The sequence below is a fragment of the Anticarsia gemmatalis genome, chromosome 2, assembly GCF_050436995.1.
Source record: "Anticarsia gemmatalis isolate Benzon Research Colony breed Stoneville strain chromosome 2, ilAntGemm2 primary, whole genome shotgun sequence".
In the NCBI taxonomy this organism is placed as follows: Eukaryota; Metazoa; Arthropoda; class Insecta; order Lepidoptera; family Erebidae; genus Anticarsia; species Anticarsia gemmatalis.
Window position 1 is genome coordinate 1,932,916 of NC_134746.1, and position 27,873 is coordinate 1,960,788.

The 27,873-nt window shown below is 33.4% G+C and overlaps 1 protein-coding gene across 2 annotated transcripts in view; it reads left to right on the plus strand.

The window, feature by feature from the left end:
- The first annotated feature begins 4,511 nt into the window (after positions 1–4,511).
- Positions 4,512–27,873, plus strand: part of LOC142979107 (neuroligin-4, Y-linked-like) — a 97,869-nt gene continuing 74,507 nt past the window's right edge. For both annotated transcript variants that reach the window (XM_076123862.1, XM_076123870.1), the window contains exon 1: positions 4,512–4,707. The gene's annotated coding sequence lies outside the window, so the exon portion shown is untranslated. The remainder of the gene's footprint in view (positions 4,708–27,873) is intronic.

Consider the following 27,873-nt stretch of genomic DNA (forward strand, 5'->3'; position numbering starts at 1 on the left):
AGAATTACTCGAATCCTTCTTGAAAACAGAAATCACGTGCTACGAAGAATGTTTCCGATATTAGTTCCAGTAAAACCTATCACATCATACATGAGTATTACACGAACTGGAATGAGGAAAAAAACAAAACATTTTGTTTGTATGCGTTAGAGATGGGTTAATATAGCCTGAAGGCCTGCTTACTGAAAGGGTTTAGTTTGTTCACTTCTCTTATTCATACGAGGATATCAGGAACTAGGGGAAAAACATTTGTAGTTTTTTAAAAGCAAGAGATTTAAAAGTACCTACTTGACAAAATAGTTCTTGCTAATTATGTTTTATTGGGATTTTTAATTAATTCTGATAAAGGCTCCGCGCTGATAGATGTTAAATATAAAATTTGTGAAAAGATAACCGGTAGCTAAATCGACTATTGACGATAGCAGTAAAAAATCGCTGTACATGTAACTTCTCCGGCCCGGAGCGTGTCAACTCCCGCACTAAGAATTTATTGCTCTTGTGTTGCGGGGACTCTTACAAACATGCAAACAAAGGACACTGGTAGTTACGTGGTGACCACCTTAACCTACAGAGGCCGTCGCCTAACTAGTTACTTGAATTAATTTTAAAACAAAGTCTGGAACATTCATAACAAAAGCACTTCCTAGAACATTCCCATATAATAAAATTAACACCATTCTCGTATATCCACAAATGGTCAGCGGCCATCTGTTCCGTTTTGTACGATTCGATTGATTGTAATAATTGTTCAGTGTCTGGAATAATTAATTTTCAGGGGTCGTGCTTTAATGTAAATTCAATCAGATCGGCTTATCTGTGCTGGACCTAAATATATATTTGCTTAACCTGGTATTTGAATTCCCACTGGCCGAAGTGTCGGCGTTCCGGTCGAGGTATTGGATGTTTTGTTCTCTCTCTCCTTCGTAAACTATCGGTGAATCGTTTGATATGTGACTTTCGAAAACGTTAGTCGAATTGGTAGTTAAAAGTTTATCATAACGTTTAGATTTGAATTGTAGGTCTAGTAAGGTGATAAGGTCTAGGTTTGAATCCCAGAAATAGTTTTTTTAGATAGTTAAGGTTTTGTACATTTCTTCATTAGTTTAAGATTAACCTATAAAAAAACCTCTGACTTGTTTATGATGTCATTATAAATTGCATCCATGAACATTTCAACTTCAACGCAATAATTAACTCTACCCATGGTTGGTATTTTCTCGCTATGAGGAATGGGTTAGGTTAGGTTAGTAGAAGGTCCACCACCCTGATCAAGTGAAATTTAAACACTCTACATTTCCCTTAATAAACTCCCAAACATGCATGGATCTAAAACAACAATCAGTCTAATAAAACCAAAAGACAAACCAACCAAATCTGTCAGTATTCTCTCCAATCTATACAATAAATCATACTTAAAGCCTAAAGGTCAAACACCTAACTTGAAGTCGCTTTACCCACTTAAAGTCTACTTACTATTTACGTCCGAATTCCACTGAGATTTCTCTAAGGCTATGAAGAGCCCTGAAGCCGGACGCTACTATCAATTTCTTGTGTAATCTATCTCTTCTTACGAGATATATTGAGGACTGAATTGTAAGTTTCAATTCAGCTATGAATAAGATAGGAAGTATTTTTAAAGGTGAAAGTTACTCGTTTTAAATGTAACTGGAAATGGTATTTGAATTGGTAAAAATACTATCAACAGCTGAACATCATCATCAGCCTAGCCTTTCTCCTAACTCTGTTAAAGTTGGCTTCCACTCTCACTGGATGCAGCTAGATACCAGTGTTTTACATGGAGCGACTGCCTATTGGACCTCCACAACCCGGTTACCTAGCTTATAATACGATACCCTTTCGGTAAGACCGGTTGACAGACTTTCAAGCTTCTGACTACTGTTAACGACTGTCAAAGATCTTTGAAAATGACAGCCGGGACCCACAATTTTACGTACCTTCCGAAACAAGGAGTAACCCATCCACAGAAAAACCTCGGCAAGCTTAACCTCAGAGAACGATCCGTGCGGCTGTTATTAACTAAGCCACCAGTTTTAGTAAAAATACTCAATAGCAGAAAATATTACTAACTAGAAAAAAATCATATCGATATTTTATTCTACGTTGAAATCCAAGCACCCAGTCACAGCCATACCATGTTAAAGTTAAGAATAAAAACAGACCCGACAAATTGTAAATTACGCAACAATTTATACCATAGAGGAATAGCAACCGCAAACTTGAAAGCATTGGTAGACACAACAGCCATCGTCGAAACTTCTATTGTTGTCAAAACCTCATCTCCAAATTATAATGATAATAAAACAAACTTTGTTTATTCAGTTTGTTTGTAGGAAATAATCTCCGAAACTACCCAGACGATTCTAAGAATCCTCTTACCAATAGGAAACTATATTATGATTTATTAGCACTTACTAGGAAATTGGCGAATGATCTCGGGAAGTTCTTTAGCTCGGGCGAAGTTGCAGGTAGAAGCTAGCATGTAATCTTGTAAACTATTTACCAAATGGTTACACTTTACAAACATAAAAACAATATGATATATGAAATATCTACTACTAGACCTACTACCATATAGTTGTGAAACCAACGCGCTGGTCAATTAAAGGGCCTTTAAATTCGTCCAATGACTGTTTACAAAACTTTCTGTTATTTGACGATGTTTTCCTTCACTTACAGCAATTTTCCGACACACACATTACTTCAAGAAATGATTATAGTGTTGTCTAACCCCAGGTAGTTTATCTACTCAAACTGTCATTTTAGTATTAACATAAACGCTATTGAATACATAAACTACCGCTAAATGTACCTCAGAAACCGGGGATAAGCCGTTGGATAAATCGACCGTAGTAAGCAAATACAGCCAAAAAATTTAAATGCCTTTGCAAAAATGCTTACTTGTAGTAATTCAAAGCAAATTCTATGGTAACGGTGGCGACCACGTTAACCATGTTCCCATACGAGCCTGTAGTTAAATACTTATTAATGGGAAAGTAACTCATTTCGGTCTATAAGACTCTCTACGAAACACTCAATATTTTTTTGTAATCGAAATACAGTGCAGTTTTTTAAATCTCTGTAAGTTTTTGTAGCATACTTTACTGCTGTGTATAATGTCCGTATATACAAATTCGCGAGAAAATATTTTGTTTTTTTAATTATTGGGACACACTTTATTACGCCTGTTTATATAAAACGGTATATAAAATACCATTAAATTTAACTATTTACAATGTTCAATGTAATAAAGGTCAAGCCTATTGCCAAATACCAAGCATTTTTCCAAACAATGAGGTGCTATAGAAAATTTTTTAGAGGCAATTGGAACATTCCAAAATCACTTTATCACGACCCCAGAATCGACTTCCAGACCTCGCGATCGGCAAGCATACACCATCGCATGTTAACCTCGCACCTTAGAGGCAGTTTGAAAAAAAAATGTAGTACTTAAAAGATTTATTTCTGATTTTTTCAGAAATATTTTTTTAGTAATTCACACGAAGCTGATGACCAATCACAATGAAGGCCTAAATTAAATGTTAAACTTACTAAAGAAAAATTATAATTGGTGTCGCAAAATTTACTCGAACCAGTTGCAAGAAAATTCCTCTCGAGCAGTCATTAACCCATACGTTGGTTGATTAAAACTAAACTGTCACTTTAAAATCCAAAGAATATAAATAATAATGTATCGTGAAGTAGCGCTCAGTGTTTGGAATAATTAATTTTCAGGGGTGTGTGTGTCGTGTCTCAGTGAGTCGACGTTCGTACGGCGCATGCGCGGACCGTCTGATACCGGCGGATTGACTAGGGTGGGCAGGATTTGTCGTGAGAATGTTCCTAGCTTATTTACATAGCTTTACGTAGCTTTTCAGTGAATGGGTATGGGAGAGAATGGAGTTTGGAGAGATATTTGATGCTGGGTGATTTTGTGGTTACTTTTTTGAGGTTATGTGGTGATTTAGAAGACATTTATTTTCTTCTTTTTAAGGGTCATACCTTTAATAAGTAAATGATAGATTCTTGATTGGATTGTCACTGCACACTGACTTATTTTAAAGCCTGATTACCGCGCGCATTTACTGAAAAGCAATAATAAAAAATATCGGTGACCTAGTTATTTTTTTAATCAGTTAAGGGTAAAACACCATCGTAAAAATCAACAGTACCTCCAAAAACATATAACCATATCACCAACCTTCGTCACACTCAATAATCACTATCACGGTTCAAATCCTACTATGACATAACTTGACACATCCCGACAAATACCCCTGAAACATATCCACCCTAACTGCAGCCTCCAGCACCAGAGGAGCTTTCATATTGACCTATACGTATTACGAGTACTCTCGTACACTTTCAGGGCGTGCGAGCGAGACAAAACATCCAACGTACACCTAAACGCCCGAGCGAGAAAAGGACAGACATAATCAAGTACAATCCCGGCCCGCACGTTTCAGTATACCCCCAACGTTTGCAAGCCTCGGTCCAACGCGATCCTTCACGAAATACACGTGCGTAAGAAAAAATAGCCAAAATATAGACACGGTGTTTGTATATTGTATGGAGAGACTGCGTGCAGTCGAGTGCAGTGTTTTCCAATTGATTCAGTGTGTCAAAACTAGTGATTTCTGTGTTCAATGTGCGAGTGATTTGTTCGTTCCCGCGAGAGACGCACGGAATGTAAGTAATTTTATGCTTTTTACATCTGATAGAGGTTTTTTTATCGTTCTTTTGAGGGTAAAGATCCTTGCATAGTTGCCTTTTGTAGGGCAAATACGTGCTTTGAATTTTATAAGCGTTTCAAGAAAAAAAATCTCGAAAATCTCATTTTTTGAGGTTGTGTTGCCGAAATAAGATGAAATTTTACGAATTTCTTGTTGTAAGGTAAATGAAAATTGCCTGGGGGTTATTAAATGTAAACTTATTATTTAGTAAAATGTGAAGTGGTCGTCAAATATAACTGAGTTGTCGGTTCTGTATGTCCCCAGGGCTTGAAAACGGTATTCTCATTACAAACGGTATTACGGTAGCTTTCAAGATTTTTATACTCGACGTCTAAATGTATAATATTTATTAATTTTATTTTACAACACTTTATTAAGCTGAATAAATAATGATTAAAAACACATTAGATAAAATTGTATTATAATGCACAATTTTAATGTTGTCGTTGTTATGTATGCAACGAACTGCATTTAATTGCACAAATCAAATAAATAAGGTCATTGCATTATTACTGCATTTGCGTGCATTTTTATGCAAATATATAATTTTATCAATTTAAATAAGAATGCAAATAACTTTATTTCGCTACTTTTTTATGCAATATATTTCGTATTACAAATATAAACAGTTAAACATAAATCTCTTTGACTCAAACATAGTTCTAAACTAATTTATTTTCATCGCATTTTACATGAAAATAAAATAAATAACCATTTTATTACTGCACAATACCCATTGCATTTGCAAATTCGTTTCGAAACAGTCGTTTCGTAGAATTACAATACTATAATGTGAGTTAAACACGATAGTGGACTAAAAGTATTGTTTGTCACAGTATCGTTCACCGATCAATATCACAAGGTTAAGCTACCTTTGACACGGACTGCCTTTAGATGGGTGACCGAATATTTTATATAAAATACGCCTAGTATTTAAACCGGACGACATTTAACTTGGGAAAGGACATGCTTAGTATCAGTTTTCATTTCAAATTCAAATAATTTCAGATTTCGTTAATTTTTGTCGACGATAGATAACTATTGTGTTCGACTACCTTATTCGTTATTGTAAGTAATTAGTATATGTAATTAGTATATAAAATGCAGTATATGGGGCCACCAAATCCTTCTTGGCCGTATCTCATACACCATAATGTGGGAGCATAGATTAAAATGACGCGGCTCTTTATTTTTTCGTGCTCGTATCAACAAAACCGTTTAAAATAATTCTTTGCGAAATTACATTTGGCTTGCACTCTTTTATTGACATAAGTTAACGATGATAACATGTGCGGTCGTAATTTACGAGGTTTATCCAAAGTTATATCATAAAAATGCTTTTAGTTTTATTCTAGCGTTCCGACGTCCAGCAAGTTTAATATAAATCTTAAACTTATAGGATTAGTAGGTGTACCTATTCCACTCACAAAAGTTTTTGACGATGTGAAATGTTTGTGATTCTTTCCAGCAAAATGTACTTAATTTCAATGAAATTATAACTTGGAATACATACCTATCCAGATGAAACTTTCTATACGAATAAAGTTGCAGGCAAAAAGTATAATTATTCTATTACAAAAGTACCTAACAAACAATAAATATACTACATTTTGAAAGCGTTATTATCAATATACATACATATATTATAATTCACGCCTGTTTTACCCAAAAGGTTTAGGCAGAGGTATATTCAAGTTTCGCCATTGACAATGTTAGTCCCATGTAAGTAGGCGTATTGCCGGGCAGATTACCAAACTCCGCGCTACTATTGAGAATTATTTATCATATAAATTAGAAAGTCGTTTGTGTGTTTATATGTGTATACTTAATAGTGAACAATACTCAGTTGGATCAACACAGAATATATTTTTACCCCGAGAGAAAATATCTACCGGACGAAATCGACGGAAATGACTAATAGTGTATTACAAAACCACCTAATAAATAATAATTATACTAAATTTTGATAACGTCATCACCAATATTTAAAGCCTAATTAATATCGAAACTTCATATCGTTTTAAAATAGAGACCTAATTATTTAGGCGACCATAATTAACATAATTACCGCGATAATTTGATGTTGATATTTTAATTACTGTTACCTTATTTCCGGATACACAATAAATTGATATACCGAAGATAATACCATTTTGTGTTTTTGTATAACAAGGTATAAAGTCGATAAAATAATGTATCGATATCATTAGACAGTTTCCCTTTATAATTACCAGCGAGTGAGCTCCATAAGCAGTGTATTATAGTACTTTCTACAACTTTAGAGTTGGTATAAACTTACGCATTTATTTAACTATAAAATTATTCTAGGTACATACACAGCGAATAAAACTTTTTCACTATAAATGCTAAAGACTTGATTCTGGTATTAAACGAATTTATATTACGTACAAGGAGGCTATCACGTATTTTAGTTGACAGCCATTTGAAAGCCACTATGTTGTACAATGATTCTCCCTTAAAATAATACTGATTAACATGTTACACCAAAGCAGCAATGTACTAAATAGTAACCATCAATTTGACGTACAATAGTTGTTAATTGAGATACGTGACAAAATGCAGGAACGTATTAAATGGTCAACCTAGTGTTAAAGTTGTCCAAGCCGCCCGAAGGCCTTTGACGTGGAAAAAAATACGTTCAAACAATAAAGGTATACTAACTATAAAGCTATTTGTTAGCTTGTCCGATATTGGTATAAAATAGTCTATCTGTACCTATCACTAAAACATTCTCTCGCATCGCAACTATAACTGCCGAACTTCATTCATTTACAAATGAAAGCTGCAGAAGTGGCTTAATATCGCTAATCGTTTATCGATAAGTGAGCACTTTTGACTAAAAGTTCCACTGAGAGTGCAGGTGCTCTGCGACAATAATTGATTACAGCTATAAAATCACGTTATCGATGTTGGCTGAATCTAGTAGATTCTACGATTTTTACCACTATCGACTATCGACAGTGGAGTAGCTGTAGATAAATTTTGTATAAAAAACTGGTTACCGCCCCTAGCGTATTTCGCAAGCCTTAGTTTTACATTTACCTCATTTCAAATGTCAAACTCTCGATACTTGATAGTTCCGCCTGTAGAGAAGCGCGCTAACGGTATAAAGTAAGGAATTTAAACGATAAGTAGGTTATAAAACTCCATTTTGAGACTTAGCGCACGTGGATCACAGTTTGCTGTAAGCGTATTTAATTTTAAAAGAGATTGTTGGAATCTATGTAATTATAACATGCAATGAAGGATAAGAATGGAGCAAAAGAAAATAATTAAGTATTTTAATGATATAATGAATACATTTTTATAGATTTAACAAACAAACAGCTACCCGTAACCTGCCTTGGTCAGTTCTATTTGCAGTAAAAAACCATAAAAGATACTTCATTTTACGTATTGTTTACATTTACATAAGCTCTATGCCCTTTATTTTAGACCAAATTGAATTTAAAAAGAAGTACTAAATTCTTGAAAGAAAAAAAGTGCTATTATCGTTTCTTTCCTTGTTTCAAATCGGTTTTTCACTGCTCTAAATTCAGCACGTACATTCCACAACAAAATGCCTATAATTATCACACCTTTTAGTACTAAAAATACCGTTTCAGTTCAACTTGTCTAGGTATTTTACCTGTCTACAGTTCAGCTGGTTTATTGTATCCTTCCAAATCCAATTTACATTTGGCTAAACTCGTTACGGATTCCGAGACAGTTTAGTTCTATAGTTGTACCTTGAACTAGCAGTGTAAAATAATGGCTTTGTATACTGACTTATAACAGCTTTTATTACAGAAATAAATAGTGTTGAATATTTATTGGTGCTTATACTTAAAGTTTAGGTCAGAGTTTTTATTCTATTACAGCTGACTGTCTTTTCAGTGTCTCGCCTATGTTTGTTATCAGCTCCATTGCATAATAAAAGATCTTCTTCGTATTATAGCGAAGACGATTTTAAAATATTTCGATTATTAAGTCTTAAGTTTTGAAAATCTGTTTTTCATACATTTTCCGAAATGAACGGCATTTATCTTATGATGAAAAATCTGCTAACAAAAATATAGACCACAATCCTTACTTACCTTGTACTTATGCTAGTTCTTCTGACCTAGGTCTTTATAAAATAAAGTTGCTGCCTTTTTACTCATTATGAAATTCATAAAAAAGGAAATTATTTCCAATATTTCTTGTTGATTTATCTCAGTTAAATAAATATTATCTTTAATTAATTAAATACATTGTAATAATTAATACAGGAAATGTATTTTAACCAAATATAATTACTATTCTCAGTAAATATGAAAACGTTTGAATATCCGATCGACACGGTAGACTTAAGGGAAGATTTCCTACCAGTATCTTTTGCTGAGTAACTATCAACAAATTTTGTATGAAAAAATGATCAGCGCCCCTAGCATATTCCACGTCAACTATTATTTATTCAAAAGTTTTGATATGTCAAACGCTCCTGGCTCGTACAGTGCATGGAAAATATATATAGCTCTACTAGCTTTTAAAATAGAAGATTAATTTAAGTATTTCTTAAGTAGTGTTCCAGATTTCAGTCATCCAATTTGGGAAATGGGCCAATAAATTATATTTTCTTCGTACACGTCTAGCTGATGTTATCTGAAAGTTTTCCAAACAAATGACTGGCTAGTTTTAGTTGTTATATAAGTTAATCTGCTGTCCGCAGCGAGTTCAATCGGATTAAATGTACAGTACCACAATCCTTAGTTAGACTATGACTAGGTTTGTTTATAGGAACCTACACAAAGTTAGCAAAAAATCTTTCGTTAGCAGTGAAGTCGGTTTGTTAAAGTTAAGAGTGATTTTTTCAATTTCTGACATTAAATTGTTCGGTATTGTTTTATGTTATGTTATTTAAAGACGAAACTAAAATATAACACACCGTAATAATAGCAAATACCTACAGAATATCTTTAGTAGAAAAATAATCTATATAGTAAAAGGCTCGGCCCCTATTACATGGGACTAACGTTTGTCAAAAGCAAAACGTATTTCATACATTTCTACCTTCACCTTCAGGTACAACAGGCGTGATATCATATTACGCTTGTTATGTATGTAAGTAGAAAAATAATCTTACAAATTGTAGATTTCAAGACTAAAAGCTCATTAACACCGCATTAATAAAGTCTTAACCTTAATCTCAGAATTCGAAGCAAATTTTCAAATACTGAGAAACACATTCGTACGCCAAATATTTATCGAAGATTTCCTCAGGAAATTGAAACGCGCGTCGCCCAATTTTCAATTGGATACAATCAAATGAGCATATGTCTTCGGCGGATAATAGAATTCCGTACTTAAGGTTTGACATGATAAATGTCTTGGATTTGAAACATAAGTACTTATGTAAGGTTATATTCGTTTTACGAGCTTTTCGACTGTTCAGTTATTTTGCTGTGCAAATGAGTTGTTTAGATGTTTTTTTTAATACAATTACTGTTCGACTTATGGGCAAGGTCTCTTCCTAAATTGAGGGAGAGGTTAGGCCTTTAGTCCACCACGCTGGCCAAGCCAGGCGGATAGGCGATTTTGCATGTCTCCAAGACATGCGTTAAACAACCAATTGTTTAACACAACTTAGTTAGTGACAAATATAATTAATAAAATAAATAATAAGCAAAACACTGACCATTTCTCTGCTGTCAGTTTTTAATGTTTTGTAGTCAGTTCTAAATTTAAGGACATTTTGTCGGCTATGTGTCTATACAACTATCAACACATATTGAACAGATATTAACCTGCTCATACCTTAGCTTGTTGGGCTTTCGCGTATACAATGTTCTTGGTCACAAACGGATAAAGTTATTATTCTATACTGTCGAAAGCTAGTAGAAACCCTAGCTACAAACTGTTCTAAAATCATAACCATACGACTCTAGTTACTCAGTAAACTTAATAGCAAAAGCAACACTAATCCATTTGCTTTGACTCGTGCAATGAAAAGCGTTTAACGAAACGTATTCAGAGCCGTCCGCGCATTCTGAGAAGGAATTATGATGCGAATGTCGCAATATAAGGAGGACTACAGATTAGAACCCCTGTTCCGTACTTGTTACTTAGCGACGAACGACTTAAGCTCAATATTTTTTAGTAATTTATATGAATTTATTAAGCCTGAAATAAGGTTTACTGCACCTAATTACTTTAAAAGAATATTTTTGATAAAGCTGAAAAAGCTTTGATTTTTGTTTCTGAATCGGCAGAGATCACTAAGTTGCATCGTGTAAGCTTTATGACGGCTACCTATACCATTTGTCAAAATTCAGAAGCTTTGTATGTCACCCAGTATTAATCCATTATTAGTATGATATGATGAAATAAAACTTTGCTGTATACACACTAGTAAATTAATAGCAAACACGAGTTACGAACATTCGCGGGAAGGTTCTAATTCTCTAATGTATCTTCATCTTAAAGCATCAACAAGATTTAACGGATTTACGTGTATGGAGAAACGTAGGATTTGTCTTCAGTGACGGGATTGCGTTTGGATTATATTTTAAGATTGTTGTTAAAGGCTGTTTGCTAAGGAGTGGGTGGTGTTGTGCGTAGATGGCGTTAGTAGTCGCATTTTATGTTTATTATTAGCTTTGAGAGTTTATATTAAAATAATTTGGTCTTTTTTGTGATGTTGGATGATTTTAATGCTTTATTCGTTAAACAGAGATATTGGTTAACTAAAAAATAACATAAATATATACCAAAAAAAAAAAAAAAATATGGTTAATATATTTCATGGAATGAATGTGAAAATCTCTGACGTTACAAAAATATGCTATACAAAATAAATAGAATCCTGATTAAACTAGGGTTTCGAAAACCATCAATACTATGATTTACATAATACAAATTCGTTTTCCTCAATGTATTTTTAGAATATAAACGGAAAATACAGCACTTTTCCTTTTTAGTGAATAATGTCCAAAATACTCATCCAATTCAATGAAACCCGTAAATTTTCTTCGCAAAATTATTCCTATTCAAATCAGGCCAATAAAGAATAAATTAACACAGGACCAAAAGCAATCAAAAACCTATATAGAGGGCAATAAACTTTGTAGATACGGATCTTGAAGACGAATCGCCAAATAAAGTGTTCCGCTAAAACGAACGGTTAGTGAAAATGTAGAAATACTAAGAAAAGAATTGTTAACCTAGAAAAAAAATTATACCACGCCTGTAAAATTTGAAGAAAGTAGAGTTATATGAAAAACAACATATTACTGGTATAAACTGGATAAGTTACCAAACTCCGAGGTAAATACATAATATTACATCGCTCTAGTGATACCCTAAGATTTATGATACTCTCACTTTTTGCCATTGTCAATGTTTGTAAGCAGTAGTAGGTGGAACATTCATTTATTCGTACATTTTCCGGGCACTTTACTCCAAGCTACTGTTTAAAAATATTTGGATACAAATCAGAACAGACCAATACCAAAAAGTTCAACTTCAAAATCGAATCTGAAGCATGATGATTACCATTCAGATCGCAAAGACAGATGTTGAACAGTAACTACCAAATCCAACTTATTAAAACAAAAATAAATTCTGCAAAGTTTTATTTAGCTTTCTCTATCTATAAACCAGTTTTATTTGTTGCCTAGAACAAAATAACTGGCTATTTTAAACCTGTGTGGGTTTATTTTATTGCTTCGATTGAACGAATGTCTGCGTTTAGCACGCGTGTAAGGAAGTCTTGCGGTACTATGTGTAAAGTTTAAGACTAGGTTTTTGTTATGTTTTAGTTTGTTGTATGTGTTTATCTATTAGAATAGAGGTTTTGTGTATTTAAATAATGGATGGGTTTGGAAGATTTTTTATTTGGTTTAAAAAACTTATAATTTTTCGATTGATTTATGACTATAATATTGTACTAAGGGTATGCCTTTTGAAATCGAAATTGTAATGTAAGTGTTTAAGCAGGTTCTTCTGTAAACGAGCATTTTACATCGCTTATTTTTGTAGGCAACTGATAGGTATTTTATTGATTTTGACTCCGTTTTGAACCCCCTATTTCACATTTTCCCATGCATCCGTCAATCCATTGTGTCCAACCAAAGCCCATCACTAAAAGATCCCATCTCTGTATCATAGACCCACTATACCTCACAGGTAAATATCCATTCACACACAAACCACAGGGTCCATAGTACCCTATATTTAGATCCATCGGCTTGCTTTAGAGCTATTGATTTTCGTCCCCAAAATACGAGGGAGGTGTTAAAACCTTTGTTGATTTCTTTGTATGTTTCTTTTGGATAAAATACGGGGAAATACATATTTTTAGGTAAGCTGCTTATTTTTACATGAGTTGTGGATACGGAGGATGTTCGTTTTGATTTCGTGGGAGGTTATAAAACTGTGTATGTTTGTATGAAATGTTCTCTTAACAGGTTTTGATCATAGACGAAGACGACAACTACGTACGCTTTGTTAAATAGACGAAGACTACTTTATGTTGATTGCATTTCTCAAGCTGCAATAAGCCAGATCTATCCTACCAAACACTAAACGATTGTTATGAGCTACTTTAAGTGTAAAAAACATAGCAGTACGTATATAATTAAATGCGTAACATTTCAGTAATTGTATTGAAATTGCAATATACCCCTGCATGGAATGTCTTGTGACTAAAAGTCAGAATTGAATCTTTCTAAATGTTGATGCAAACTCCGTTACTCCGATAAAAATTACAAGTTTTACAATGCTGCATGCTATCAAAGTCTGAGAGTCACTCGAAACTAAAATCAAATATACGAATAGATCGAAAAAAACATAGATATCGTATGGTTTCCCACGGTCATTGTTCCCACTAAAACAGTAACATGAAATCCTACTATCATATTACACACGACGCAGACAAAAACACCGTCGGAATCCTCAAATTAATTTGTCCAGCCAAAAATGTCGAAACATGTCACCCAGCCCTCCTGCGATAGCCATTTATAGTAGGACTCAGTAATTGGGTCAAAGTAACCCTCTCGAGGGGCAACACCTAAACAATAGGTACATAGAATTCTGAACGATTTTAAATGATTTTATATCCCATCGGATTTCGATTACGTTCCAGATATTTTTTATTAAACGTGAAAGGGGTTTTTTAATGTAATCTTTATTTGATTTTCATTAATTGTTCGATCACGATTTTGGTTATGCTGATGGGGAAACAAAAGGCTGCGATTTCGTATTGATTTCTGAACGGGAGACTTGACAATGACAGTTTGTCTGTCTTACTTCTTTTGTTTGAAGGTTTTTTGCGTCTCTGTCCCTTTCTTCCTTTCTTTGTTTTATATATTGGTGTCCTTTTCTTCAAACGAAATTATTTTGGTGTTTAATCTGATTTAATAGTCATCCGTGTTCGTATTTTATTATCAAAACATTTATCTTCTATGAGTCAAAAGAAGAAAATAACAATAAAAATCTAAAATGGCTGTACAAAATTAGCGATTTATATAAATTCACACATTTTCATGACGATTATCTGATCCTCATTAGTATGTACGAAGGTTATAATTCTAAAAGTTTACACAACTACCTACGCTTTGTTAAACCTTTTATAATAATATAGAGAATACAGAAACCTTAATGTAATTATTTAATACAAATTTTGTACAATCCGTTTCAGTGTTTGAGAATTTGACCTTAATTCACGGAAGGCTTCTGAAATACTTACATGATTTTAAATTAAAGGCTTTCTATCCGGAATTTGGTAAGATTTTTTCACGATCTCGTGCTTCCCGAAAATGGTTTTTATGTTGAAAGAGTATTATTTACACAGGGTTAGCAATTCTAGGAACTAACAGAGAAATTATTCTGCGAAAAAATTTACAGGTAATTCATTCTTCGTTTCTATTCCTCAACGGTTAAAGGGTTAAAAAATATTACTATGGAGTATCTTAACGAGAACCTCCTGCAGAGTGCGTGTTGTTCGAATAATTGCTGGACAATTTATTTATATGTCATCCGAATAATGTTGTTGCAGCTCTGGTAATTCTTTGCGACTTATTAAACTACTTAAAAACTACTACACTACTACTACGGCAGTTAGTAAATAGCGCAAGTAAGAAGTATTATTTTTCTATTCAAAAAAGCTAATGTAATTTAATTGAGAAATTCTTTTCTCTTTTTAAATCAATTCAAAAACGCTAGTCTGTAATTGCTGTGAAAATTATTAGTAAGCCTACAGAATTATTTGTTAGAGCTTTGTCTGAAGTTCTAATTATACGGTTTATCGGAGTTTTCAGCTGTGGTATTGTGAAACTATTCTAGGTTAAGGATTACGATAGGGATTTGTACGAGTTTCGGATCGTTAGAGAAAAAATATATTGGACGTCCAGTATTGTTAGGTATTAAGGTTTATCTGATCGGTGTCTACAAAGTTTGATTTGGTATTTTCGTGTTCATGTTCATTTTATTTTTGAAAATCTTTTTCAAGGCAACTATAGACAGAATTCCTTATTGCGAACAGGTCACAGAGATGGATGTCAATTAGGAAAATCTCCTAAGGCCTAAAGAGACAGGCCTAGGTTAAAATGTTACGTTTCTACCTATTGTAAAGATGAATGAAAAATCAGTAATTACAACTTTGCCTACAGTTTACTTTTAACCCCTACGTATGTGTAATCCGTCATTTTAGTCCACATATTTAAAAGTAATTTAAACAAAAAAAAAGTTTTATCTATATCGTTTGTCAAATCAGTGCCTTCCTCTTACTATTCAATCAATAAACCATTTCCTAATTATAATGATTCATCAAAATTGTCGAATTCTATCTGCCATGACACGTTTTATCGCTTACAGGCATCGCTTCCTCCCTTCTCGGTCTATTGCTCAAACCAATTGAGCGAAACGATAAGCTATAGATCCTCTGTTTTCCTTTATTCTCGAATCAGTATGCAAAGTTGACTCGATATCTGAGGAACTAAAGAAATTCTTCCTTTGTTGGTATTTTTAAAGCAAAGTTTGATTCTTATATTTTATTCATATTCATACGTTTTCTCAAGAAAAGATGACGGCTGCGTTGGAAATTATTTCTTCGGTATGAGAAACTTAACCGACATAAAAATTGTGGACATAAAATATGAAAAATGGAATACTTCTACGTATTTCTTGGACTTCAAATTTATTGTCTTGAGGTTGTGGCCTGTGGTCGTGTAAATGTCGTTTTGATTGTAAACTGGGTGTCTTTAAGAGGAACCGAAGTGAGTCTTTGGCGGTTTGTGGTCACAGTATTGTCGCATTCCGATTTACGATAGAACGGTCTTACTATCTGTGGTTTACGATAGATGCATTTATTTTAGAGGATATGTGGTTAAGTTTACCATTATTATTCCAAACTCTGCGAAAAAACTGCCCTTCAGACACATGGACCATAAAAACATAAACGATGCAGCGCTTTAAATAAAAATTACATTCTTATTGATCGTATAAAAGTTTAAAAAAGTACATTATGATTGAAAATAACCCAGAATTGCACAACCAGCTGTCCACACCACCATATCCATAAAACGAAAAACTTTTAAAAATCGATCATTTTATTTTTACACGAAAATTTAAACGTCGACAAATATAAAGAGTACTTAAATAAACTGGGTGAAAATAATATTTTTCATGCAAAATTTTTTGGTCCACACTTCCATTTATTTTTTAAGCCATCATAAAATATGTCTGAGTGTTATTCTACGTGACCGGAATTTTAGTGGAACGTGTTAGAACTATCAATATTAGTTCGCTGGAATTAATGGGTGTTTTGGTACCGGTTTTAGCGAAACCTGGCCACCTGCTCTGGGAATTTTGATGATGAATTAGAATTGATGGTTGAATAACTGGTAGCGCTTATAATTGCCGAAAAGAGTAGTATTTAGAATAAAACTTTAAAGGAATAAATCTACAAACAATCACAATTGTTATACAGAGTGAATAACAGTTTTGAGAAGCTCTTCATGATATGAAGTAATCTGCGCAACTACGATTTATTAGATGGTACCTGAAAATATCCTTCACTATTTGAAACATAATGGTACATTATTCTGACAGATGGTACATGTCATGAGGTATTACGAAGGATGATCTTTACTGAGTTTTTATTTTACAATATTTACGTAATATGTTGATACCATTTCTAATATGCTATGTTAGATTAGACAAATAATAATTATAATGATATGAATTCAATATAGGTTCACGAAATTTGACAAATTAATGAATTTTACCTATTGCTACCCTACTGCTGGGCAAGTCTCTCCTCCTGAAATGAGGGAGAGTTCAGGCCTTGACTCAAAAATGTAATACTCAAGCTTTATTTCAGGTCATCGATTGTCAGCCTCCCATTCGTTCACTTTACTAATGAACAAACCTAAATTAAAATCCCACCTTTCAGCCATATTGCTTTTCCCAGACCTCAATTTCCAGCCGTTACTTTTTCATCAATACTCATTTACTTTCTAACTTGGAGCTAGTACTTTTTCTAAGTCGTTTGAACTGAGAGTATCTAATTGTCTGGTCTAGTTTTTACTACTGTCTAGATAGCTCAGTTTCATTGCAAAATCTTCAATAATATTGTTTTATTGGAGTTTTTTTGTAATTTCTCATTTTGGTTTCTTTTTACGATGAATTTGTAGTTTAAGGATTCTAAAAGAAAGGCATTTTTTATCATCTGCGCATTAACCGAATTTCAAATAATTTACTTTATTTCTTTATTTTTGACGAAGGCTTTGGGTTGACGAAGGCTAGAAAACAAGGGGCTAATAGTTTGTTTTATAACGAACAAAAAGCATCTCACCGAATAAAACTTGAGAATTTGAAAAAGCAGGAAATACAACATTAAGAAACAAACTACACCTCGTTTCCTTAACTCTTGATATCAGCAGAAAATTGAATACAAATTCGTAAATTGATATAATTACACAATTATGGTTGAACAAAATAATACGCTTTAAGGCTAAGCATAAGTAGTTATAATCACGCACATAATTACAGTCACGCACGAATAGGGGGCAGGTTGCAGTACCTTATGTGCATCCATCACGACTTGTATGTAAAAATTATGTAAAATATCCTTTTTTCCATCGTTATTACTGTAATTATGAAATATTAAAATAGTAATGCAAAAGCTTTTAGTTTTTATTAAAAGTGTACGTGTTTCATACATGTATGAAATAGCGATGCTAACGGCTTTTTATTGTTAAATATAAATTATTCATAATTTTACGTACCACGTAATTTACAAAGTCAAAATTTATAACTTAATATATTATTTTGGAAAGTTCCACCGGTTTGTGCGTAGTGAAAACTTATACATTTACGTTAATGGTTTCTTTGTTGTATAATAGCTGTTTATGTTTTGTTTCAATTTCATACATGTATTAAGTTTAAGTTGTACTTGTTATGTTGTATGTAGAAATCAAATTTATGCGACATAAGTTGTTATGTTATATATTAACTTTGGCGTCATTTGCGCCACAAAATATATTTGAGTTGAGTTTCATACATATTTGAGGTCAGACAAAGTTTGGTTTTAGAATTTCATACAATTTAAATATAAACCCTAAAACTATAAAGCATTATTTCTTGCAATAATACTCTGATTAATTTCTGAACTTATAATTGTGCGGTTCTAAACCCATTCCTTATTTGTGCCACGTTTCGTAAACTCATTAATTGAATCAAAACTCAAACTTATTTTGATGGAATTTCCAATTATTGAGTAAGCATCAAAATTGCTTCAACAGTGTTCAGCTGTAAAATTTATTAGATAGTAATAAATATTAAGTTTGGCGTGAAATTTATTGAAATAAAAGCAAAGAGGAATTAGAACTTTCTAGATAAATGACAAAATATATAAATTAATGTTTTTAAGGGTCGATCAGACATGATGTTTCAAACATATTTTCAAAACAATGCAAAATACTGTCACGGGATCCATCCACTATATATTATTCTAAGCTAGATTTGTCATGACATACCAAGGAAAAAATTGGGCTTAATGCCCACTCAGAATTAAATATTAGTGTGGTCAAAAGACGTTTCGGATCTAATTATAATTTGTGTTAGCAATCAATCCATTACATTTATAAAGACATCAGGGACACTCGGTATTTCGTTTGTTCCTTCACCATCAGTTTTTAGACATATGTTGTACTAGAGAAACATATATCAATATCATTAAAACGTAATCGAATTTGGGGTGGAGCGCAAGTGAACTTTTACATGAAATCGAATAAACAAATTGATTTGAAAATCATCTAAATACACTTTAAAATTCGGTGTATTACTTTTTTCATTTACAATTTCAATCAATTTCAAATTCGCTCATGCAAAAAGGCATTCCCAATATGTAATACATATTCACTCGTTACCATTGAATTTATTTGAACAAATCGTTATTTTTTTCGCCGAACTCCAAAAAATAACAATTGTTAAACAAATTTCATTTCACTCGAAAGTCGTAACTTTTTCATCAATTTCGTATTATTTGGTGTAAAGTAAGTTTTTGTTCGTTCGGGTTGAAAAAGTCGATTTGATATGATTCTGTGTTGGTCAGCTTCCAATATTTATTTGCGTGGAAAAACAAAGGACTTTTTTTTCAAATTGAATTTTAACAAGGCTAATGTTCATGTAAAAAATATTTATAGAAAGTTTTCACAATCTGTAACGTACTGTTGAAGTGCCTACTTTCGTAATAGACTTGGCTTCAAGTAGAATCTACGAATGTCTTTAAATACAGCGATCTCTTTTACAAATGCAACTTAATTAGTTAAAAGAAACTGGCTTCGAAAAAAAACAAGCCTTTCGAGGATTCGTTTTATATAACAAGCAATTAAACCGAAACAAAAATTCATGAATCCAGTAAAGCATTATTCCATGTGAATTCCGACTCACAAAACACACTCACTAACTCCGGCACTACTAGCAGCCAAATTCATCACAATAACTACAGCGGCTACAAGACCTACTATCAATAACCTCTCCACTATCAAAAGCCTACAAATATTTAGAGCCAGCAACCATAACCACTTTACCATGACAGTCTTTAGTGGCTAGACAACCCTAAATACACGAACTAATCCAGTGCTGTTTATAAAGGCCTCCCAGTCCCTTTGAAGCCTCAATCAGTCACCGTAGGCTCAACAAACATACATAAAACGTGTGATTACTAGTATTTGTATGGCGAATGTAGTCTCTTTGAGTTATTCAGGCTTTTCGCTTTAGCATGAAATAATGTTGGAGTTTTAGAAATGTTGCGATGATTTATGATGGCTCAAAGGGAAGTCTAAAACCGTAAAGATTCTCACAGCTTTCAAAAAATATGTATCAGTAGTAACGCTATTCTTTACTACTATCAGGTATGGGCAACCGGCAGACAATTGAGCAAATTTGTACGAAAAATCTGATGAGCGCCTCTAGTGGGCGTTGTAGGAACTATTTTACAGTAAATATTAAAAGTCCAATTCTCGATATTCGATAGTACCGACTGCAGAGAATTACGATACTTACTATTACTTTCTTTAGTTTTCAACTAAATAAATAACATCAGGTGAACTAATAAAGTATCCTAACTTTTAATTTTCAATTGCGTTTAAGACCCGTTACAATATATTATGTAAAACTAAACAAAACAGTTTGAAACTGTAACCTTAATGTATTCAAAAGAATCTCTACCAAAACAAAACTATACCTTAGTATTACCATAACAATAAAAAATCCCATAACAAAATGTAAAGTGGTCACCCATCTTTTTTATACCCTCATAACTATGTACTGCACACTCAAATAGTACCATAAACTTTTTATGTAGTACATATTTACTGCTAAACATTTTATGGGAAAGGTCCAGACTTGGCAATGTTCCAAAATAGCAATTTTTCTTATTGTTATCTTGGTAAACATAAAATGTGGCTCTAATGATATGATTGATAACAAAATCCGATACAAAACAGTATTTTTGTATTGGTATTTAATATAAATAATTCTTGTTGGATAACATCAAATCTTATTAAGCCAAATAGAGCCTGAAAATCTTTGCCAAGTACTGTTATTTTAGTGACATAAATATCAGATAGAAGAATTAGGTTTTGTCCTTGGTTTAATCAATAACTGATTAATATATCTATTTTCATATATATTTAACGGAGCTACGTGATGTTATGGTTCAGATCATCAAGCCTCTGCAAAAGTAGTTGTAGGTGTAGAAACTAAGTAAACTGAATTGTAGGTTAAAAATATGTACGACAATTTTTTTTTTATCCCAGTAATGTCCCACTGCTGGGAAATGGTCTCCTCCCGTAATTATGCAGGAGTTAGGCTTTGAGTCCACTACTCGTAACTACGGTGTTATTGACGTCAAAACAACACATATTTTGTAATAACATAAAACAATATATACTGACCGTAGGCTTACGCAGCAAAAATCATGAAATATTTAAGTCTTATAAGTAAACCTTCCGAAATACAATTCCTTTTAAATCCCAGACCGTGGCTAAACCTCAAAAAGGCAAAACCCAATACACCGCTTCATTAATGTTACAAAAAACCAACCCAATCTGGTTCGTATTATGAAAGCCATTAGCCGGAACAAAGGCACAAACCGACCATGGGTTAAAACAATGGATATTTTAATTACTGCCGACCACCTCCGATGGCTTGTCTATTTTCACTGCGAAATTTTATTTAGTGAGCTTGAATATTTTTGTAGTTGAGGTCGTTGACCTTATGTCAGGCTTATAATTTGCGTAAAAAACGAGTATTTGTTATTATGTACGTTAAATATTATAATAAACTTCTAGACTTACTGAACGGAATTTTGCCGAAAACAGCACTTTATTTACTTGTAATAAGAGACCATTTTCAAACCAACACAGGTAACTATATTTTCTGTTTTTGCTTTCTAAGACATCGCCTTGTTGAATTTTTCTGGAAGGTGTGTGTGATGACTCTGGGATTTTCGCGAGCATTGCTAACACCTGTGAACCGTTACAACTAGCTGACTTTGGTGTTCAATGTATACATAATGCAAAGTGTTTCTTTTCAAAAGATTTCTATGAATTCCATAACGTTTTTTACCGGATTTTATTCGTGTATATTTTTGGCAGAACTTTTTTGGAAATATGATGCTCTAAATATAAATTTTTATGGTGTAAAGTTTTATACAGCCGTTATAAAAATACTAAACGTTCTAGTATTTTTATATTAACCGACTCAAGAAAATTGACTACTAGCTCCTCCCAAAAATCTTTTCCTGAAAAATAAGCCCATAAATTCAGGGTCATCATTCCGTCCCCTCAATAACTTCTTTGTGAAACAAAAGCCTTGTATTTTCCGACTCAATAAATTAATTTGCGGGCGGGTCAATGTAGCGTGATGGTTGATGACCCTAAATCTCAGGATACCATCAATTCTCTGAGGAAAGCGAATGTAGAATTCGGTTCACTGAGTTTTGGTTCTTAGGCGTATTTTTTTGGAACTGGGAAGATTAAAGTTAAGGATGATCTTGAATCAGGCTTAGAATAAAATATTAAGGCTGTCTAGACCCTCGAAGTTATTAAAAAACATTTATTTAAAAATATTCGTGGTCAAATATACATATAAAGAAATTGTATGTACAGCTTTAATACAGTGGGATTTTATTTAGTTATTCTGCCGTTTCGTCTAGTTATTGGGCAATCGTTTGCAAATTGTTCCAATGATCTTTTTACACAAAACTGACCAACTCAGGGACTACAACGTTCCCTAATTTCTCATCTGTTTTTATACCTACCTCAATAAGAATAAAACATAATATTATGCAAAATACTATTCCCGTACTCGTTATCAAAATATCACGGAATCTAAAAACATACAAAAGTAAACAGAGCCCAGAAAATAATTACCCAACCTTCCAAACTTAATTTCTCTTCGCTCAGATTGTGTAATCATTATAATCAAATTACCTACAATATCTGATTACGTATTTATCTTATAAACTCCGAGTTTTCCACAAAAGAAACAAGTTTTCATCTCATTATGTTAACCTATTTTATATACTACAAGATTTTCTTCCACATAATGATTTGTTGTTTATCAAATTGTTATAAAATATGTGCTTATTTTGTAAGAAAATGTATTTTCTTACTCCAATGGAGAGCTTCAAAGGTTCAGTTTAATAATGTTAAATTCTTTCTTATATTTAGATAAAGGGAATAATATGTTAACGTTAATATTTTATAATGGAGGAAATATTAACATAATAAGGATGTAATGTTGAAACTTCAATGAACAAAGTTGAATAAACTCAATTCATGTAGTCTATCAACATGACCTCATTTAAGTTTATTGCATTATTATGTTAGTCAATTTGCTTACTAATAAAAATATGCGACAACCAGCATTCTGCAATTGTGGCAGTCTTCATATTAGAAAAAATATTTGCTTAAGAACTTAGTCTGCTTTTCATCACCTCCATCGAGTAACACTTTCAAAAATCTACCAAACACCGTTCTCTCTAAACGATTCCAAAACATCACATTAGTCGTCCCAACAATAAATAATCCGAAAACTACCGAAACTCGAGTGGGACTACACTTAAAACCAATCCTCCAATCTTTTATAACACCCTCACTTTCACCCAAGTTCCGTATCTTTCCAAAACTAGTTCGTATGACGTAATATTTGGCATATGTCGTGACCAGGAAAATATGTTGCCCAAGGACAGAAAAGTTTTCGCTACCGTTTTTCTCTGAAAGCTTAATATAGATAGGAAAAAGTTTTAACGTAGATGATTTAGTTGCTACGAGTTTGATGTCGTTCTGCGATGGATGAAAATGTGGGTGTGGAGTTTATCATGTTTGTTTTATGTGGAGTTGAGGCAGGTTATAAGGAATCGGGGTGGTAGGATTCTCTTCGTAGAGCTACGAAGAAAAAAATCTTAAGTAGAGCAGAGAGTGAATCTTTGACTGATTGAAGTTGGCCTAGGCTCTTTATAAAGGGATTGTGATTATTTCCTTTAGAATGTAAACTCTGAATCGTCTATAACACAGGCCAGACGTTAAAGTCTTTGGTGTGGTTTGTGGTGACGGACTACAAGAGTTTATACGAATATAAACACTAGCTAACGTAGATCCACCGAAGGATAGAATACATAAAACGACTACTGAATTCTGGTTTATTTGGTTACAAAATTCCAAGCCACAGTTGCCTTCATTACGCCCGCCCCTAAGTATAAAGTCTCTTAAATAAACATCGCTAAGCGGATATCGATCTAAATTGGAGCGGCTTCATTAAAAAGTATTATTTTACCAAATTGGCTTTCAGAATCATCTAAAATAACATTCGCAGAGGAAACTAATTAACCTCTTGACAGACCCTAATTTGTTTCTGTTCCCCAATAAGTATGCAAATTAACATAAAATATTTGGAATGAGCTACTAAAACAATGTCCGTAAAGTATTTTTAGAATTAAACTCAAATGGCCAAGGGAAATATTCCACAAACATTAATTGTCGTGACATCAAAGGTATTATTCGTAAGAACTGTCGTTTTGGACTGGATCGACCTTTTATTACAGTTGTCAAAATAGTCCATTACAAAGTTAATTTACCCTGTACCCTGCAGGGTAATGACTAAAGTCCCTTCCCTGGTCTGCACGTGTTAAGGTAAATACACATTAGAACATTCACATGAGTAAATGTGGCGAACACATTTTGGTATCTAAAAATAGGCCCATTGACTGCAATATTTTGTTACAACATTTCTTTATCAACCTTTAAGATACCTTTCTTTATCAACCTTTAAGATACCTTTCTTTATCAACCTTTAAGTACTAGTTTAGTACTACTACTGTAAACATGTATTTGCTCTTGTGACATTATAAGATTAACATACTGGTAGGTTCTGGAAAGGATTATCGTTGAGAACATAGTATTACTATTTTGATGTGACACTACAAAGGTAACATAGTGGTACATTCCAACATGCACATGATTTGTTCAATCGTGCCGATATTTTGTTACGAGTAAACGTTCTTATGTGTACTGACCATTAGGTTTATACTTTCTAAACACATTCTCATTTCATAGGTGAGTGAATTTAATCTAGAAGGCTGGCTGGCAGGTGAGAATTTTAATTTATTTTTTTACGTTCAAATATAGAAACGAGTTAGGTTTATAGACGGTGTTGAAGTATTTGCCCCACTTTAATTTATTATTGGGAGTAGTATCATTATGACTGAGGTATTTCTATAGAATTTTAGGAAGACCTTTATTAGTTTTCGCAGAATATTCATCTTTTCTGAAATTGAGACATTATCGATTACGGGAAATTTTATCAAAAGTTAGTCTGTTTTTAATAGCTATTATATTCCCCCGGTTTTGGAAGTACGTTTAGTGGTAGTTTATCTATTCAATAGCATTTAAACTCTTATTAAAAAACGATATTGAATGGATAGACTAGCGCTAAATGTACTCAGAAACCGGGCATAAGTAACTTAAATTATACTCAAAATGTATTGCATGCGTGATTTGTGATTTCTGTATATAGGTAAAAGCAAGGGAGTTTTGGAGAGAATATTCTAAGGATCGTACTAAGTGACGTTCTCTGGTGTATCCTACCCCTGTGGGAAAAAGTAGTTTCTGTACGTATCGCTCCTTCAATGCAAAAGGGCCACAACTCAAAAAAAAAAGAAAATCGTTTTATTGCAAAAATGACACCTGTACCGCCTATATTTTATAGTGAAAAAAAAACCCCCATCATTTTTGCTTATATTATGGCTGCACTGACTTACTGCCCTTTTTGCATTAGCTCACTTTGACAGGTAATGTCAGTGCAAAACAGCCACTTTGTGAGTTGCGCCCGGAGATTCAACGCAAATGATTGTCAGTTGCGTCAAAAAGTGCCACAATCCAAAATACGTCTGTGTTGGGTGCAAAATTTCAAGTTAATGTGATTATATTTTACAATACAAAACTGCCATATTTTGGAAAACGTCCTTTTTGCATTCTAACTATAGTATTTGTTACCATATTTTGTAATATAAAAGTGCCATATTTCTGAAAACGACCGTTTTGCATTCAAACACTAGTATTTGTTATTATATTTTGTAATATAACAGTAGCATATTTTGAAATACGTCCCTTTTGCGTTAAATTATTGTGGAATAAATAATTATTTTTAGCGTGCTAGAATGGGAAGGCCATAAATATGGCCGTTTGGCATGATAATAATTTTAGTTTTCGTTAAAATTTCGAAATAAAATTTAACATTTTGATGCAGGGAAAGGCAAGGGGGGACCCTTCCCTTTCAAATCGCCCTTTTAGCGGCAAGATCCGACTAGTCCTTTTCAAATGCGTCTAGGTCATTCCGCCATCTCCGTTTAGGTCTCCCGCGTCTGCGATGACCATCCTCTGGCATCCAGTTGGTAGATATGCGGGCCCACCTTTCCCGATGCATGCGGATAATGTGGCCGGCCCAGTTTCATTTCAACCTGGCGGTCTTCTTCCCTAAATCAGCTATGCGAGTTTGGGAGCGCAGTATAGAATTTTGGACGTGATCTGTTCTTCTTACATCTGATATACTACGCTCCATTTCTCTCTGGAAAACCTTCGGTTTCTGCTTTTGGTTTTCCGTAAGGGACCATGTTTGGGCAGCGTAGGTTAGGACGGGTAGTATAAACATTTCGACGAGCTTCCGCTTTAGTGACAGTGGAAGGTTACCTTTCATCAGCTCTTTCATGGACCAGGAGCTCTTCCAGGCACTTGTGACACGTTTGTCCCGTCGGTTGTTAAAAGAGTTTATCTGGCTCAAGTAAGTGTACTCGTCGACATAGTGTATGACGTGCCCGCCTACCTCGACCCTACGTTTTGTGTTGTTGGTCATAACCTGGGTTTTTGTACGGTTCTTACTTAGTCCAATCTGAAGGCTTGCCGTGCTCAGATCTTTGAGCATTGATTCGAGTTCAAATGCAAAAGAAGAGAAGAGGACAATGACGTCTGCAAAACGAAGGTTTGTTAACTGTTTGCCACTAACAACAATGCCTTTTGATTGCCGCCAGGCTCCTGAAAATTTTTTCGAGGGTGCTGGTAAGTAATTTGGGAGATAGCGGGTCTTCCTGTTTCACGCTTCTTTAGATTTTGAGAGATTGTTGTATATTGCTTTGATGAGTTTGATGTATGTAGCTTCGATTCTACATAGTATCTTTAAGAAGGTCTTGGTTATGGAGTGATGACTCTATCGCGGAATGACTGATGCTGCCAAAAGCTTTGGAATAATCCACGAATGCTAAATATAAAGCTTTATTAAACTCAAAAAACTTTTCTATTATCTTATTTTTTTAATACTCCTGCTGCACTCATTCTACCCATTGATTGATGATGATGATTGATGTTTAATTTTACTGAATAATGAAAGTTACGCACAAAGTTGATCTTTATTATATTACTTACTTAATAATAAGTAAAGATTTTTTAATTTAGATTGTTTAATACAATGTTTTCCTGGTGTCTATTCACTTATGGTTTTATTTACTAATAAGATTTTACTTTTTGATACGGTTTTTTACCAAAAAATTTACAATAAACCATTTTTATTTGCAAAAGTGTGTTTAATTTTTGACATATTTTTCATGATATTGGTTCAAATTTTGAATGCAAAACGGACTTATATGCTTTTTTTTCTTAATAGGTAACAGCTATTACAAAGTTTATACTGTAGATAGATAGACCTAAAAAATACGCATCTAATGATATATTAACATCTTATATTTAATTAATAAATATATAAAATATTGTAAAAAAACAGTTTCAAAAATTTGTTTTGGCTCTCCTGTAAAATTTATAGTTTTCGATTTGTGTCCCTTTTGTATTCAAGGAGCGGTATGTCAGTTTAAAAATGCAACATACATTTTATTCCCGAAGAAAACCCATGCTCCCCAGCTACGGTACAGTATGGTTTCATGATCACTTTTATTATTGTGTGCCGAAAACAAAAAGAGATGAAACTGGCACTTAATATATTTTCCACAAAAACGTACCTAGCTAAAATCGAATTTACAACAAAAAGACCGTCTATATAACAAAATATAATAATTGTAGAACGTTCA